At 40.1% G+C, this 14143-nt stretch overlaps 2 long non-coding RNA genes across 2 annotated transcripts in view; both read right to left on the reverse strand.

Moving 5' to 3' along the window:
• LOC119697915 overlaps positions 1-14143 on the reverse strand; it is a 166655-nt gene that overhangs the window by 62813 nt on the left and 89699 nt on the right. Inside the window, exon 2 of the long non-coding RNA XR_005255999.1 lies at positions 5031-5149. This is a non-coding gene — a long non-coding RNA (uncharacterized LOC119697915). The remainder of the gene's footprint in view (positions 1-5030; positions 5150-14143) is intronic.
• Positions 5710-9446, reverse strand: LOC119697917. Its single transcript, XR_005256001.1, has 3 exons — positions 9300-9446; positions 8492-8610; positions 5710-5816 (listed from the first exon to the last, which is right to left on the reverse strand). It is a non-coding gene; the product is annotated as an uncharacterized LOC119697917 (long non-coding RNA).

The raw sequence follows: 14143 nt of genomic DNA on the forward strand, positions 1-14143 counted from the left end.
GATTATATGCTTCTCATTTCCCTGTGGCTGCTCTTAAACTCTGAAATAAGATTAGATAAAATTTCTTAAAAAAAAAAAAAAGAAAGAAGAAAAAAAATGCAAAACCAATTCACCCCACTTCATATTCACAGTTTAATCACACATCAACATTAAAACACTCATGTTTTCTGGCCTGTACCTATCACATACGTTAATAACTAATCTCCAGATGATTAGAACAATGGCTCCTTTTATTTTTAACATGTTTTAGTACCAGTTTCATCTGGGGGGGGAATTGCTGGGGAATTAATTTTTCAGAGACTCACCCAGAGCAGGGCAGGGGCAGGGAAGGATTTCAGGCTGAGGAAGCTGATTCTGCTTCCCTGTCGAGTTCACGGCTTCCATACACTGCTGGGGGATTATGTGGCTATGGAGGACAAACCACACCCTCCTAGAGGTCAATTCACTGCTGGAAATTTCAGCCATAAATTCTATGTAAAAAGTAATGCTAAACACAACTGGGCTGCTATATGCCCATCTACTCAATTACAGCAAAAATCAGAGGACACTCCACCCACATGTTGCAGGAGATATTAACTCTGTGTAACATGCTGAACTGCAAATTTAAATCCAGATATCTGGGGAGAAGTCTGGACAGCTCTTCCAAATTGGCTAACTAGTTTGTTTCAAGAGCAGAGGGTTAGGTTGGTTTTCCCCAGGGAAACAATGTTTTGTGACACCCTCCTACACAGAAGCTGTGTGGTAGCCTGACCCACCGCCAGTGACACAAACTCAGCCCCTATGGAGCAGAATTTCAGGAGAGCTCACCAGATGCTTCTTGCAACTATCTGCCAACTGTGCTGCATATGGACAACCTCATTAAATTCAATTAAGCAACCTCTCAGTTGCAGCAGGGCAGACACCCAGGTTGGGATTTGAACAATTGGGATTTGTACTGCATCTACCTGCAGTCAAGGCCAGGATTTGGATTCAGCACCTTTTATAAGCAGCATATGCACACACCACAGGATGCAAGAGTCCAAGTTATAAGTTGCATTCCTTTTTTTTTGGTTCCTTATGGTTGATGGGTGCTACTTCTCCCAATGAAGTTACACCTTGCAGGTGTCCTGACTTTGGTGGAAAGCAGAATTGGATGGAAAACCAAATGTAGCAACAAACCATGGAACCGTTATTTACTGTCTGATGGCAAGGAATAGGCACAGCTGCCTTGGAAAGTGCGCACCTAGCCACATAATCATTCTACAATTGCTTCTGAATGCAAAGGATAAAGCCTTTCACCTCCTTTCAGCCTTTTCCCATGGCTAACACTACTGCTCTGTAATAACTCATCTCTGAGTAACAAAGTAAACAGCATTACAAAATAATTTCTGAAGCCAAATATCTGATAAAGATGATTAATGCCTCATGAAATGCCCAAGTCATATTTGCAATTATTGCAATATTTGAGATGGATAAGAGAGAATTATAGGATTTGCTGTAAGGCTGAATTATCTACAGGAAGTTCATGTGAAAGTCATGCTACCTACTAACTCGCTGGTACCTGCCAGGCACACTCCTTAAGAGCTGGCTTATTTTTTTTCTGGATTTTAGAACTAGAACTGTTAGAGTTTTGAGACAGATTTTTTTTTAAAGCTACCTTCATAAATCCCTCATTCTTGAGAGAGACTGTATTAGTCCAGAAACTGCTGCACAAATACAAGAATCTTTCCCAGTGAACAGATTTTGGGGTATTCTTGAATGGCTGCCCAAACCAAAGTTTCAAAATGTTTGTTCAAGACAAAGTTTGCCAGCAAATACAAATGTTCTTTCAAAGAAAAGTGATGCATTTCTTCTTCTGAACAACTCACATGGGTATGCTCTGTAGTTTCCCAGCATGACAAAAATCTCAATGTTTGGCACATACTTTTGGGGGAAAGAAGACTGAAAGGTACTATCTTAGAGGGCTTAATCCATTTCACATTATATAGTCCATAAGCTGTGATGACAATTATGGATAACTTCCTTTTTTTTCTATGATGGGATAAAGAAACTCTTCTGTTTATAATCATAGATTGTCTTGGTAACCAGCTAATACACAATATGATAAAATTTGATGAAAGAACAATACAAAAGAGACGATATTACTGTTGGCAGCCACCTACTCCAGAGTTCTCATATTTATTCAAGCAAAATTATTATTATTATTACATCATTTCGTTAATAATGACTGAACACTTTGTAAGGATTGTTAAAATCTAAATTCACAACTGGAGTTGTTCTGACTGGACATAACTGTTTTGTTTTTGCTTTCGTGATGCCTTAAGGTTCTCTCATAGTCAGTCACTTCTCTGGTGCTAATGAAAAGCCTTGCTGCAAATACTCCAATTTAATTATAATTCTATGACCACTCCTATACCCCCCAGCCCCAAATTGCACCAACATGAACACCAATGGCAAACAAGCACAAACAGGGCATTAAAAAGGTCAAAGAAAATTTGTTTTCAACTTTAAAAAGGTATTTCTGTAAAACTCTTCTCAGCACCTGCTGAGTCCTTATAGCCCATATAATTTTCTGTACTCCTGTAAAATGCTCATTTCTCATGCAGAGGCAAGGAGGAAAAATCTGGAAGAGGAAAGCTGGCACTGAGGAGGATCCTTCTCCAGCCATTTGTGTTGATCATGTGAAACTCCAGGCTGCCTTGAATAGTCAAAGTGTAGCAGAGAAGGAATGTGGACAGACTTTTCCCCCCATTTCCAGAGCAAACAAGTAGAAACAGGGAAACACCTTGCAGGCCCAGCCGAACACAGATGGGTGCACAGGGGATATGGCTGAGCCACCACACTCTGTTTTGCACATTCAGTTTTTATAGTAAGCCACACAGTTGTCTTTTTCTTAAGGTGTGCTGCAATATTCAGTCACTTGCAGCTACCACCAAAGAGCCTGGTGGTTTAGCACATTCAGACTTACACCCAGACTTTTTTTACCCACCAGGAGACTCAATGAGTAACAAAAACACCCTTACTTGAGCCCTTCCTGTGACTGCAAAATCCTGGTGCAGGAGATGGAGCATACCTTGCTCCAAAGGCTAAACACTGAGGGCAAAGCACAGCTGCCAGCACTTCTCTGCCCAGTCACCACAAGTGCTGTGGCAGGACACACCGATAGAATTGGCACAGCCTTCAGCTGCTCTTCTGGTGTTCCTCCCCTTGATTCTCCCTTGAATAAATCCCGCTTCCTCCCTTTTTAGGAAAGAGGGAATCTGGTCTGAAATCAGCTTAGTCACAATCATTGATGCAGTTGCACAGCGCTTGCTGAAACAAAGAAACCTTTTCTACCCAATCTGATATTTCACTACCCTGGCCTATAACAAAACATTTTTGGAAGTACCTGTCAAGAGTGACAATTTTGCTAACAAACACTATGACAGAGGAACATTAGAAAACAATACAAGCACAGAAACCTGCAGCAAATGAGATTTTGGAAACTACAATATTTCTTTTATTTACAAAGAACAAAGAACCTCATGTGTGACAGGAATAAATGGAAATCAGTTTTCACAAATGAATAATCGTGTAGAAAACGTAGCATTTTTGTTAAAGATGTAATTTGCAATTAACTAAGGAACAAGAACTATTTCTTCTAGATCCAATCTAGTGAGGTTTTTAAAGCTGGCATATTCTGATCTCATCTGTTTCCCTGTGGGCAGAGAAGCCGATCTTGAGCTTTCCTGCTGCAGATCAAAGTGATGGCTACAAATGTTACTAAAACAAAGTCTCCCCTAGTGTCAGGCAAAACAGGATAAAAAGCAAACAAGAAAAAACTTCTGCCCAAGGATATAAGACAAAATGGGAGAGTACTTCTGCCATGCTAAGAAAGCTGAACATCTACTAAATCTTGGATTTCAACATATACAACATTATTATGATAGGAGACTGGTTACCATATATGCGTCAACTCTCTGGGGAATCTGATTTTTATTTTCCTTCCTGTTCAAGGGACAGTTGTTCATATATTTATTTGCATTGCCATAACGTGGAGATGCAGGCTGTGATCAGAGGTCCATTGTGTAAGGTGCTGTACACACAGTTTATCAAAACAGCCTCTGCTTCAGAGACCCTCCAGTCTAAACAGGGAAATTCTAGAAGTCCCGAGGGGAAACAAAAGCTTGTAAGGTTTCCAAGAGAGAACCAGAAAGTCTTTGGAAAACCATCTTTGGGTGGCATTTCAGACTAAACGGAAATTTTGATGTTCTCATTTCAGTGATATATTTCTTTGGGCTTGTGTCATTAGAAATCTTACCTGTATTTTCTCAGCAATTAGATCAAAAACTGTTGCAGATAATAAAACCGAGGCTTGAAGTTTGTGCCCATTGCAAAATGTAACCAGAGTTCCTTTCTACCACAGAATTCATTGCTTTATGAATTCTCACAATTCCTTCTCAAACATCAGGTACCAGAAATTCCTCATTTACTCCTCATCTGCAAATATTACAAACTAACTCCTGGTTACTCCACTACTTGTTCCATCTTTCTTGAAGATCAAGGGAACTTGGAAAAATACAGAAAGCTTGTTTGCATGAGTGACTGTCACACGGGAAAGAGAGCAATAAAAATTCTGAAGGCAAGTCCACTGGGGCATTTTCAAATCAAGGACTGAAGTAACTTGAGAATGACACTTTGATTTGTTTATGTCAAAAACAATGCAAAAATGTATAAACAGTTGTTTATACCCAGATTTTTTAATGTAAAAAAAAAAAGCAAACCAATAGAAACAGGTGTGTTCCTATACAAATTATCTTGCATCCATTTAGAGACAAAATTATTAAACATAAGACACAATGAAATGTCACCCTCTAAACATAAATATGCACTAGGAAGAGAAGTGTGGGCATTTTAAGCAGGAAAGAAATAAATGGTGGGCAGGAGACAAGGAGTTTAGGGAGATATGCTTTACGCTGTTTGAGGGCATATTTCTCCTTCTCTGTTCTAGAAAAGAAAAGGATAAAGAAGGGAACACAAAAACTCAAATGTCATGCCAAGATGATGCTTACCTTTCTGTTTATACAGAATCACAGCATCATGAAGCCCCTTGTCTTTGGACCTCCTCTCTTTTTCCAGCAATGGCACACTCCTTTTGACCTCTGAATGCACTTCAGGATTCTCTACAACTCTGCAAAAAAAGAGATGGATAGACTGGAGAGATCCTTGCTCCTCCTGTGCGGTTGGTAGAGTTTTATCACTCAAAAATGATTTGTCCTAAAGGGACTCTAGATATGCATTAGACTTCTGCCCTACATCTTGGCAAGAAGTGGAGAACTTATAACATCAGTAAAACACTTTTATAATCCTATAGAAATACTGCTGCTAGATCAGTGGACAAAAGTCTGACATGGAAATGCACTGAATTATTTGACTGAAGGGAGAAAAAATTGTTACAAAATTCACAAGCAGTAATTAACTGGTAAAAGATGTAAATGCTATCCATTTTACCACTTATATAGTTATGTTCTGATCTTATGTTTCAACAGTAGAACACAGTAAAAATACTTCACTAAGGTCAGATTTCAAGTGTTTTTCTTCTAAGCAAATAATGGCATAATCTATTTTGGCACTGCTTGCTGTTAACAGCACCATAAAAAATTTCTTTTTTTGTACACCATCTTCTGAGTTACAAAAATGTTAATCCCTGATAGAACTGGAGGACCTAATTTTGTAAAAAGCAGAACATGCCTGATTTAGTAAAGGGATTTCTGTCTTGAAGCTTTCAGATCTCTTGTTCACCTTCCTGTCAATCACTGAAGTGAATCAACCTTTTAGTGGAAGCAACGTCATCTAATCTGGAGAGAGAAAAAAGGGTATCAAAAAAGCTAGTTCAGCAGTATGGCAGCCCACTGTGCTGTGTTCCAGACATGAGATTCTGAATTCTTCAGTTTACAAATGACCTAAAGATGTATACAGATGTGAAGAGCAAAGTGGGATGACAGCCCAAAGTATTGGAAAGAAACTGGAAGTCAGGGACTCCGTAGTAGGTGTGCTGACCTGGCCAATGTCGCCACTGCCTGCCTCTGGTAGCCTTCCGTTTCAAAGTATGGAGGAGACTGCAGAGTTGCTGGACAAAATCTGCTAAAGCATTGTCATGGAAGTGCTTTTGTAAATTTTGCTGATAATGAATTCCTAGACAACAAATGTTTTACCAAACATGGATGCAATACTCCTTCAAAACAGCAGCTGCGCCCTTGTGTGATTGAAGTAATTCTTAATACAGTGGCTTCCACAAGTGTTTTTTTATTTGGGGTTTTTTGGGGGTTTTTTTGGTTGGTTTTTTTTTTTTTTTTTTTTTGGTTCATGGGTTTGGGTTTTTTAAACTTACACTCTGGTTAGCAAAATGAGTCTAAAATATGTTGAATTCTTAAGCCACTGCCATTTGATATGGAGTAATAAATTACTGAAATTTTAAAAATCACTGGAAAAACCACTGACACTTTAACCAAGCATTGAAGAAATGAAAACCTGGAATGTCATACTTTTAGTCTTTTTCACTTCATCACTCTTCATGTGACTATGTTATCTGTCCCTGGAGCATTAACTGGATCTATTATAAAATCTATACAATAGACAAAGAGGTTCCTATGCTTTCGATCAGCTATTCTAATCTAGGAAATTCTTTTCTTGTAGTGAAGTTTTAAGCTTTGAGAAACATGCAGCCTTTGTTATAACTTATACAGGAATAAACTTAAACTCAAAATTCACTAAATTAAACCTGTTATTGCCAAGGACCACAATGAAGAGAGATATTTATTCAACATGCTTTCCAATGTCAAGGACTAAGGTCATGGTTTATGGTTGTTTCTTATGTAATGGACATGAAAGATGCAAAGGATTCCATTTTAGGACAGAATTAAAATGAGCTATTTAATATACTAAAAGCTAGTGCATACTGTGTTGCAAGTCCACAGTGTCCCGCAGTGTCAATTTTCTGCCTAAGCCATTAAAGAAATTAAATGGATTAAGTTTCAAAAATAACCTGTGAGCTACTGAGAAACAATTTCTGCTACCCCTCAAGACAACCTGTGTATTACCAACCACATGAAGATCAGGGTAGCCTGAAACCCTCCCTTGGCTGCACACTGGGTGGGAACATGCACCTCAAGCCTTCTAGCCTAAATATGAGGTTCTTATGTGCTTGAACCACCAAGTGAAGCTCTTCACTTCCTTCAGCTTCACACAAAGACCACATAAAGCCACAGTTTTACATTCTCTGAGTACCCACAAATCAGGCTGACTGTAAAACTGGCCTAAGCTTATGCAAAAGATGCAAGATACTACTGCTCAAAACTTGCAGTCTGCGTGGAAATAAATTTTTATCTGCCCTGATACAGACAGTGGCAAAAATTTCCCACCTGCACGTTTCCTGCATGTTTTCTTTCTTGTTCTCGTATGTCTTAGCCTATTATGTGGTAATTGATTACCACAACCAGGAGGATAAAACAGCTCTTCCCTGGCAAGTGCAGGAGAATTGCAGGGATAATTAATTAAGTTTTTTATATGCAAATAGATATTCCTTTACAGCAGGAATTTTTCATACCATTGTATAATTGCACAAAGACAATCTCTGGTTCAGAAATCTCACAACTACAAATCACAGGAGGGTGGAAGCACATCACTGCTACTTGCCCTCTCCATACCCTATTTCCTTTGACATCCACATTTAAAACCTTTGGAGACAGGGTTCAGGGATAGAAGAAAATTTAGTCCAGCATGGCACAGCCATTCCTTTGTGTAAGAGAGCACAATTTCAGGAGGACATTTTTTCACTATTTACTTTCTTTTCTTCAAAGGTCAGTCCTGTTACGTTGCTCTTCCATGAGGTGTAAAACATGCAAGTGGATTCAGGGCTAGAGGAAAGGTTGATCCCACCAGATCACATGCAGCCACATTCTTGATTCCAGTAATGGGTTGAATTCAGCTCCAGAAAAAATGGCAGCATAGACATTATGATAAAAAACAGACCTAGAATCTCACTATGAGGTAAAAAATGAAGGAACCTGAAATAGCATATGTGGAAAGGAAAACTGGGCACTGCCCTGGTCTTGAGCTTTTTTTTTTTAATATATTTAATCATTCCCTCCGCATAAAAATTTCAGGCATTTTATAATAACAATCCACCAAGAAATAAGGATTATTTTTATTCAATATTTTCATCTTCTGGGAAAACCACAGTCTGGAGTTTAAAGACACTGAAAGTTCCTCCAGTGGGTCATCTTTTCTTCTCTATCAGCTGCCACAGTCACTTTACTTACTGGCTTGGATTCTGCAAGCACCAGTCCCTGCAATCTCTAACAATTCACATTGGTAAGTCTTTGCCTAAAACCTAGCCTGAAAAAAAAAGAAAAGCTGGAGGACTAGGAAAATAGTCCTCTGATTTTAAGAAAAAAATGCTTTTCTTTTTAGCTTTGATAAAAAATTGCCATCCCATTTCTATTAAAAAAAAAAGGGAAAAAAAAACACCTACAAAACAAAACTGAAGACTTGTGTGTCTCAAGAAGCAGTTACCACTGGTGCTTATCCAGGCTTTGAAGGATGGTTTTTCCATGTCTCAGAAAGTCTTTCTTCCATGTTCATTACAGATGCCTAATAAAAAAAAGAAGAGTTTGCAATGGCACTTTTCCCTGTGACTAACTTACTTTTTTCTCTGCACATTTATTTAGAAAATCCATAGGAACTTTGAAAATTCTATTGCTCCATCAAATTTAGCTAAAACAATGAGTTCAAAAATTTTCAGGAGGGTTGTTCAAATGGGTATAGCACATATAAGTCTACGGGCCCACAGGCTGAAGTTTTGGCTCAGTTGTCTAAGAAATACAGAAAGAGAAGAAATCTGTGCTCAAAGGCAGGCTGAGAGTCCCCTGCTAAACTGGGCTGAGAGCATTAAATGGTCCAGCCAGCAGAGAAGAGGTGACACAGGGTTTACATAACCCAGCTCTACTGCCAGCAGGAGCAACAACCAAGAGACAAGGAGACAAGAAGGTGAGAGGAGACAAGGAACAAAAGGGAAGAAAAGTTAAAAAAAAAGCTTTGCTAGCTGATCTGGTTGATTGATGTGATTAATTGCCACCTACACAGGTAGGTGTTGCCACTGTTTATTTAGCATTCTGCCAGCAACAAATGTTTGGGACTCCTGGTTGCTTCATGTACTTTGTCTACCTGGAAGTCAAAACCATTTGAAACTTACACATCATCACTGACTAAACAAAACATCAGGAGTGCAAGATAAACAGTCCTAAACAGCTGGATGCAGGGACAGTGCATGCTCTCCCCACCTGCCAGGGAGCCAGCAGCAGTGGGATCCATCCAGCTCCTTCTCTTCTGCTATGCCTCCTTCCTCAGAAAGATGCTGGTATATCACCAAGAGACTCATGTCTATGAATACTCCTAGAACCTTGTGAGCTTGAAGATTTTAAAGTATCTGCTTTGTGTGCTGTTACCACTGGGGAAGATGAAGGAAAAGGAAGGACAAAAGGGAAAAAATGACTATCAGGGCTGTTGTACTGCGAAAGAAACTGAACTTCAAAAACATACAAGGTATTCCAAAAGATGCTTTGGAGCAGGAATCACTTTGATTTTGTTTTTGGTTTCTGTACTTAAACATCCTTCCTGGACTGCGTTTAACAGAAATTGCCACATTTACAAAGAATAGGTAAAATGGAAGACTATAAAGTATTCTACCTTAGAATAAACATACACATTTTTATTCCACAAATAGAGATTTTGAAAAATCTTTCCCAACTTTAGTTACGTCTGAGAAGTATATTTTGAAAACATCTCTGCAAATGTTCAAAGGTTGAGTGACTGTTCTCTTTTAGCCACTGGCATATGTTACCATTCCTCTGTCAGTTAGAGCAGCTAGCATTTCAACTATCAGTAATCTGTCTAGCAATCTGATTTATTCTCACCAGTTTCCACATATTAAACATAGCAATAGTATGCACCAAGGAAACAATAACTAGAGCCATGTCAAACATTTTTCTAAGGTTTCATTTTCAGTCTAGCTAACAACATTTTTTCATCATGCCAGGACTCTCCAACCTCTCACCAAGTCTATGAGCACACCTCCTTTAGCTACAAGAAGCAACATGCACTTAGATACTTGCTCTAATGCAAAAGAAATACCTAACTGTAGGAAGAACATACTTTCAATGAATAGTCAATGCCCTAGAACAGAGGAGACCTGGGAGAAAAAAAGGCAAGTTCATCAGCAGATCTGCAAAAAAAAGTAAAGCCTTGGAGGGAGCTTGGAGCACTTTGTGTCACGCTGCTTCAGTGCTTTATCTTGGCCAGGGAACATACTGAGCGTGGCTTTCCCAGCTGAAAATAGGTGTCTATTGTTTTCACTTTTGGTAAGAAGCCAATTAGTTGTCAAACACGGTCATCACAAAATTGCTGGTGTGCATGGCAAAGCAAAAAATACTTTTGTTACACGTTCACTTTGTCAGAAACAAGTTATAATGTAAGAGTTTCCAGCAAGGATGGGGCGAGGGTTATATCCTTGTTCACAGGGTAATCAACATGCAAACCTTCCTGTTCAGCTAGGCTTGAGCTAATGAGGAAAATGGGTGAGGATTTACAGAAGACTCGTGTGTAACACCCAGAATAGGCGTTACACAGAATGTTTTAAATACTGCAGGACAACTCCTCTTAGATAATTACACCACCTCCTGATATGGATTCCAATATATACAGTCAGATGCTGAGATTTTTATTTTTGTTGTCAGTGACATTTGCAGAGGACATGAAGAGAGCTGCATTGTCACAGTTGCAAAGTTGCACAGTACCAGAAAGAATCAATCTGCACTAGCACTGAGCAGCAACAACAGATGTGAGATATAACACATGCTTGCTTCCGCCTATTAGGATTGCAGCATTCTTTCAGCATGTAATTAGCACTACTCACCTGTCTTAGCCAATATTCCTCTGCCTAATATGTGGCATTAAAACTAATCACCCAAGTATTGCAAATGCCACATTTCCAGTTCAGGGATACACAACGCCCAACCACCAGTCCTTCATACCAGCCAACATGACCGTCAGCAGAACAGTTTTCAATAAGAACACCCAGCACCTCCAAGCCTAATGAGCAGCTGTTTGGGCAGGGGTTTCCAGGCTGCCCTTGGAGCCCAGCTGACCAAGCTCAGGTGTGGCTATGTCCAGCCTGCCAAGACCTATCATGCCTGGGGCTCCTGAGACTGGTCATCGCATGTGTACAGTACAGCGAAGGATGATGAACAGCTGATGCATGGCTGACCTCTCTTATTATTGCTTAAATCCTTAATCATTTGCTTTGCCTGCCCACAGCAAAGCTAACCATTAGCACCAGAGACAACGGCTACTGAAGGCACAAGAGCTCTGGGCTACCTGTGTAAATAGATCTCCAGAAGGTTAGCAAAGGCCAGTGACCACTGTGGTCAACCAGCTTCTTGTGGTTTAAACCCAGCTCAGCCCCACACAGCCACTGTGGAATGGGGAAGCGCATCAGAAGGGTAAAAGGGCAAAACCTCATGGGTTGAGATAAAAACAGTTTACTAGGGAAAGAAAAAGCTGTGTCCACAAAGCAAAGCAAAATAAGAAATTAATTCACTACTGCCCATTAGCCATCTCCAGAAGAGCGGGGCTCTGTTGCACATAACAATTACATGGGAAAGCAAATGACGTAGCTCAAAATGTGCCTCCCATTTTCTTCTTTTCCTGCAAGACCTTCTTGTTGGGCATGGTGCTGTGTGCTACTGGCATCTCCCTTTGGTCAGGTGGGGTCAGCAGTCCTGGCTGTGTCTTTTCCCAGCTTCCTTATTGTTGGGGCAGAAGGCAGGGCAGAAAAGGCCCTGATGCTGTGCAAGCATGGTTCAGCAATACTAGAACACCCCTGTGTTTTCAGCCCCTCTCACTTCAAATCCAAACCAGAACACCGCACGAGCTACTATGAACAAAATGAACTCTTGCCCAGGCAAAACCAGTACATCGCTGAAGAAGAGAGTAAAGGAATGACATATATTTGGCCCATTATAAAGAAATAAACCCATGCCTACATCAAACCTAGATGTGACTCTTCCATACTGGTGTTGTTTATATCCCACCAAAGATAAAAATATTGTACATCTACTGAATTAACATCTATTGCCAGGCAGGTCTCCATTTCCTAAGACCACTGAGTCTGCACAAGGCTGCATTTGAGCAGCTACCAAGGGGCAGTAGGGCAAGTGAACAAATTCTTCCCTGTTCACTGAACTGGTGTGCCTGCTGAGCAGGCATCATGTCCTGGGTGAGACAAATCTTTGGAATTTGTATTTAGCTATAACCCCTCAGCACTGGGGAACCAGGCCTTTCCACCAAGCCAACATCAAACCCCTGTGAATGCTGCTGGAAGGAAGAATTAGCACAGTAAGCACTTGTTTTTACTTCATGTACTGTACATGAAATTAGAATTATGGATACTTGGCCTCTTGGGCAGGTTTAGCTGGAGATACATAAATCAAATACCCTTTTCCTCTTACATCTCTTTTATGCTTACCACAAGCATATGTTACACATATTTTTGTGTTCTCATTACAGTGGCAGGTACCATGTCTAATGCTCTGTTCCCACCATGTGCACAGCTGAATTTGTATGTTACACAAGGCATGCCATCCAAGTTTATTTTCAGTTACTTAAGAGGATGTTTCTCCCTGAGGCACAGTTTCTGTTTAGCTTGTTTAGATGCCACAAATCCAAACCATTGGAAAGAAAAAACTATACATATAGTTGAAGAACATGAAACCAGCACTATGAAAGAGTGCCCCTGGGAGGGAGCAGATGCAATACAATATTGAAAATTAAAACTCCTGCAAACAGTTTGCCAGTGCCTTTGATGATGAAAGCAAATTTTATTAAAGTGACAGCAGTTGATTTCCTGCAACTGCACCAATGTCATCCTGCAAAACAAGACCAATGAATAAGTATATATTTAAAGGCAAACAGAATTGACACGTTGATACAAGATTAAGAAAGGCATCAGGATCTTCTGCCTCCCCTTCCACAAACACTCTTGTGTCAAGGCTTCCTTCCTGCAGCAGGCTCACCTTCACTAATATCCCCTTGCCTTTGCTTTTCTCCCAGCAGCAGGCCAGAGGAAGGGACAATCTCCTCTAGTGCAGTAGGTTAGTTGCTCTCATGTCCCAAAATAGCAAGTTGTTCAACTGACACAAAGGAAAGAAAACATCCTTGCATCCTGTCTTGCTGCCAGCTTTCAAAAGGTAATTAAACATCCCCCTCTTTCAAAGAGCAGAGTTCTCCAGAATCACAGAGTTTGAGCTCTGATGTTGTCAAACAACAGGGGGTTGCTTAAGCTTTGACTGACCTTTTCAAAGACCTACCAGCAATTTAATGGGAGCCCTCCTTAGTGGTGACAGAAATGTTCCATTATCTGCTTCCTACTTTCTAGATTGCTTGGGTTAATGGGGAACTTTAACTCTCGTGGTCATGAGAGCAAAACCAAGCCATTTCAGGCAGTCTCACATTCATCTGTATTTTCAGTGCAAAGAAGAGCTTTTCTGTGCAAAACTTAGTGTTAGCTTGATTATGTAAATTTTGTTTTCCCCAACTCTGTTCTATTCACCTGCCATTTCTTTATTGCACTCAACAAATTGTAATACCTAAGTGCTATAAAGATCCAATCCCATTTCCAAACTATGAAATCATGATCTCCACGTGTCTCAAGATCATCTGTCCATCTCAGAGCTGATGATGAGTGGAATTGCTCTGAAAGACCTGCCTGGCAGTCAAGCTCTGTTGGTATCCAGCATACCATGTATCAGTTCAGCTTCTTCTTTCCTATCCTACACAAGAGATTCTGCAGAAACAGAAGGAGAGAGGAGCTGGGTAAGCGGATGTTGTGCTGGGTGAGAACTTCTTGCATGAGGAAAATTTCCTTGTTTGTTTGCAATCCACTCAAAGCAAAAAAATCACTAGGGAACAGAATTCAGCTCAAAATTGATTCTACAATTCATGTTTGTTTTCCTTCTCTCGATGTTTTTTTCTTCAAACTGAGTCCAAATGCTGGATCAAATTCTGCAGGCTGCAAAGCAGTAAACAACCCACTCATTCCAGGGGAGATCTGCTCAATTTAGAACCAGTA

This window comes from Motacilla alba, chromosome 2 (genome assembly GCF_015832195.1).
Source record: "Motacilla alba alba isolate MOTALB_02 chromosome 2, Motacilla_alba_V1.0_pri, whole genome shotgun sequence".
NCBI lineage: Eukaryota > Metazoa > Chordata > Aves > Passeriformes > Motacillidae > Motacilla > Motacilla alba.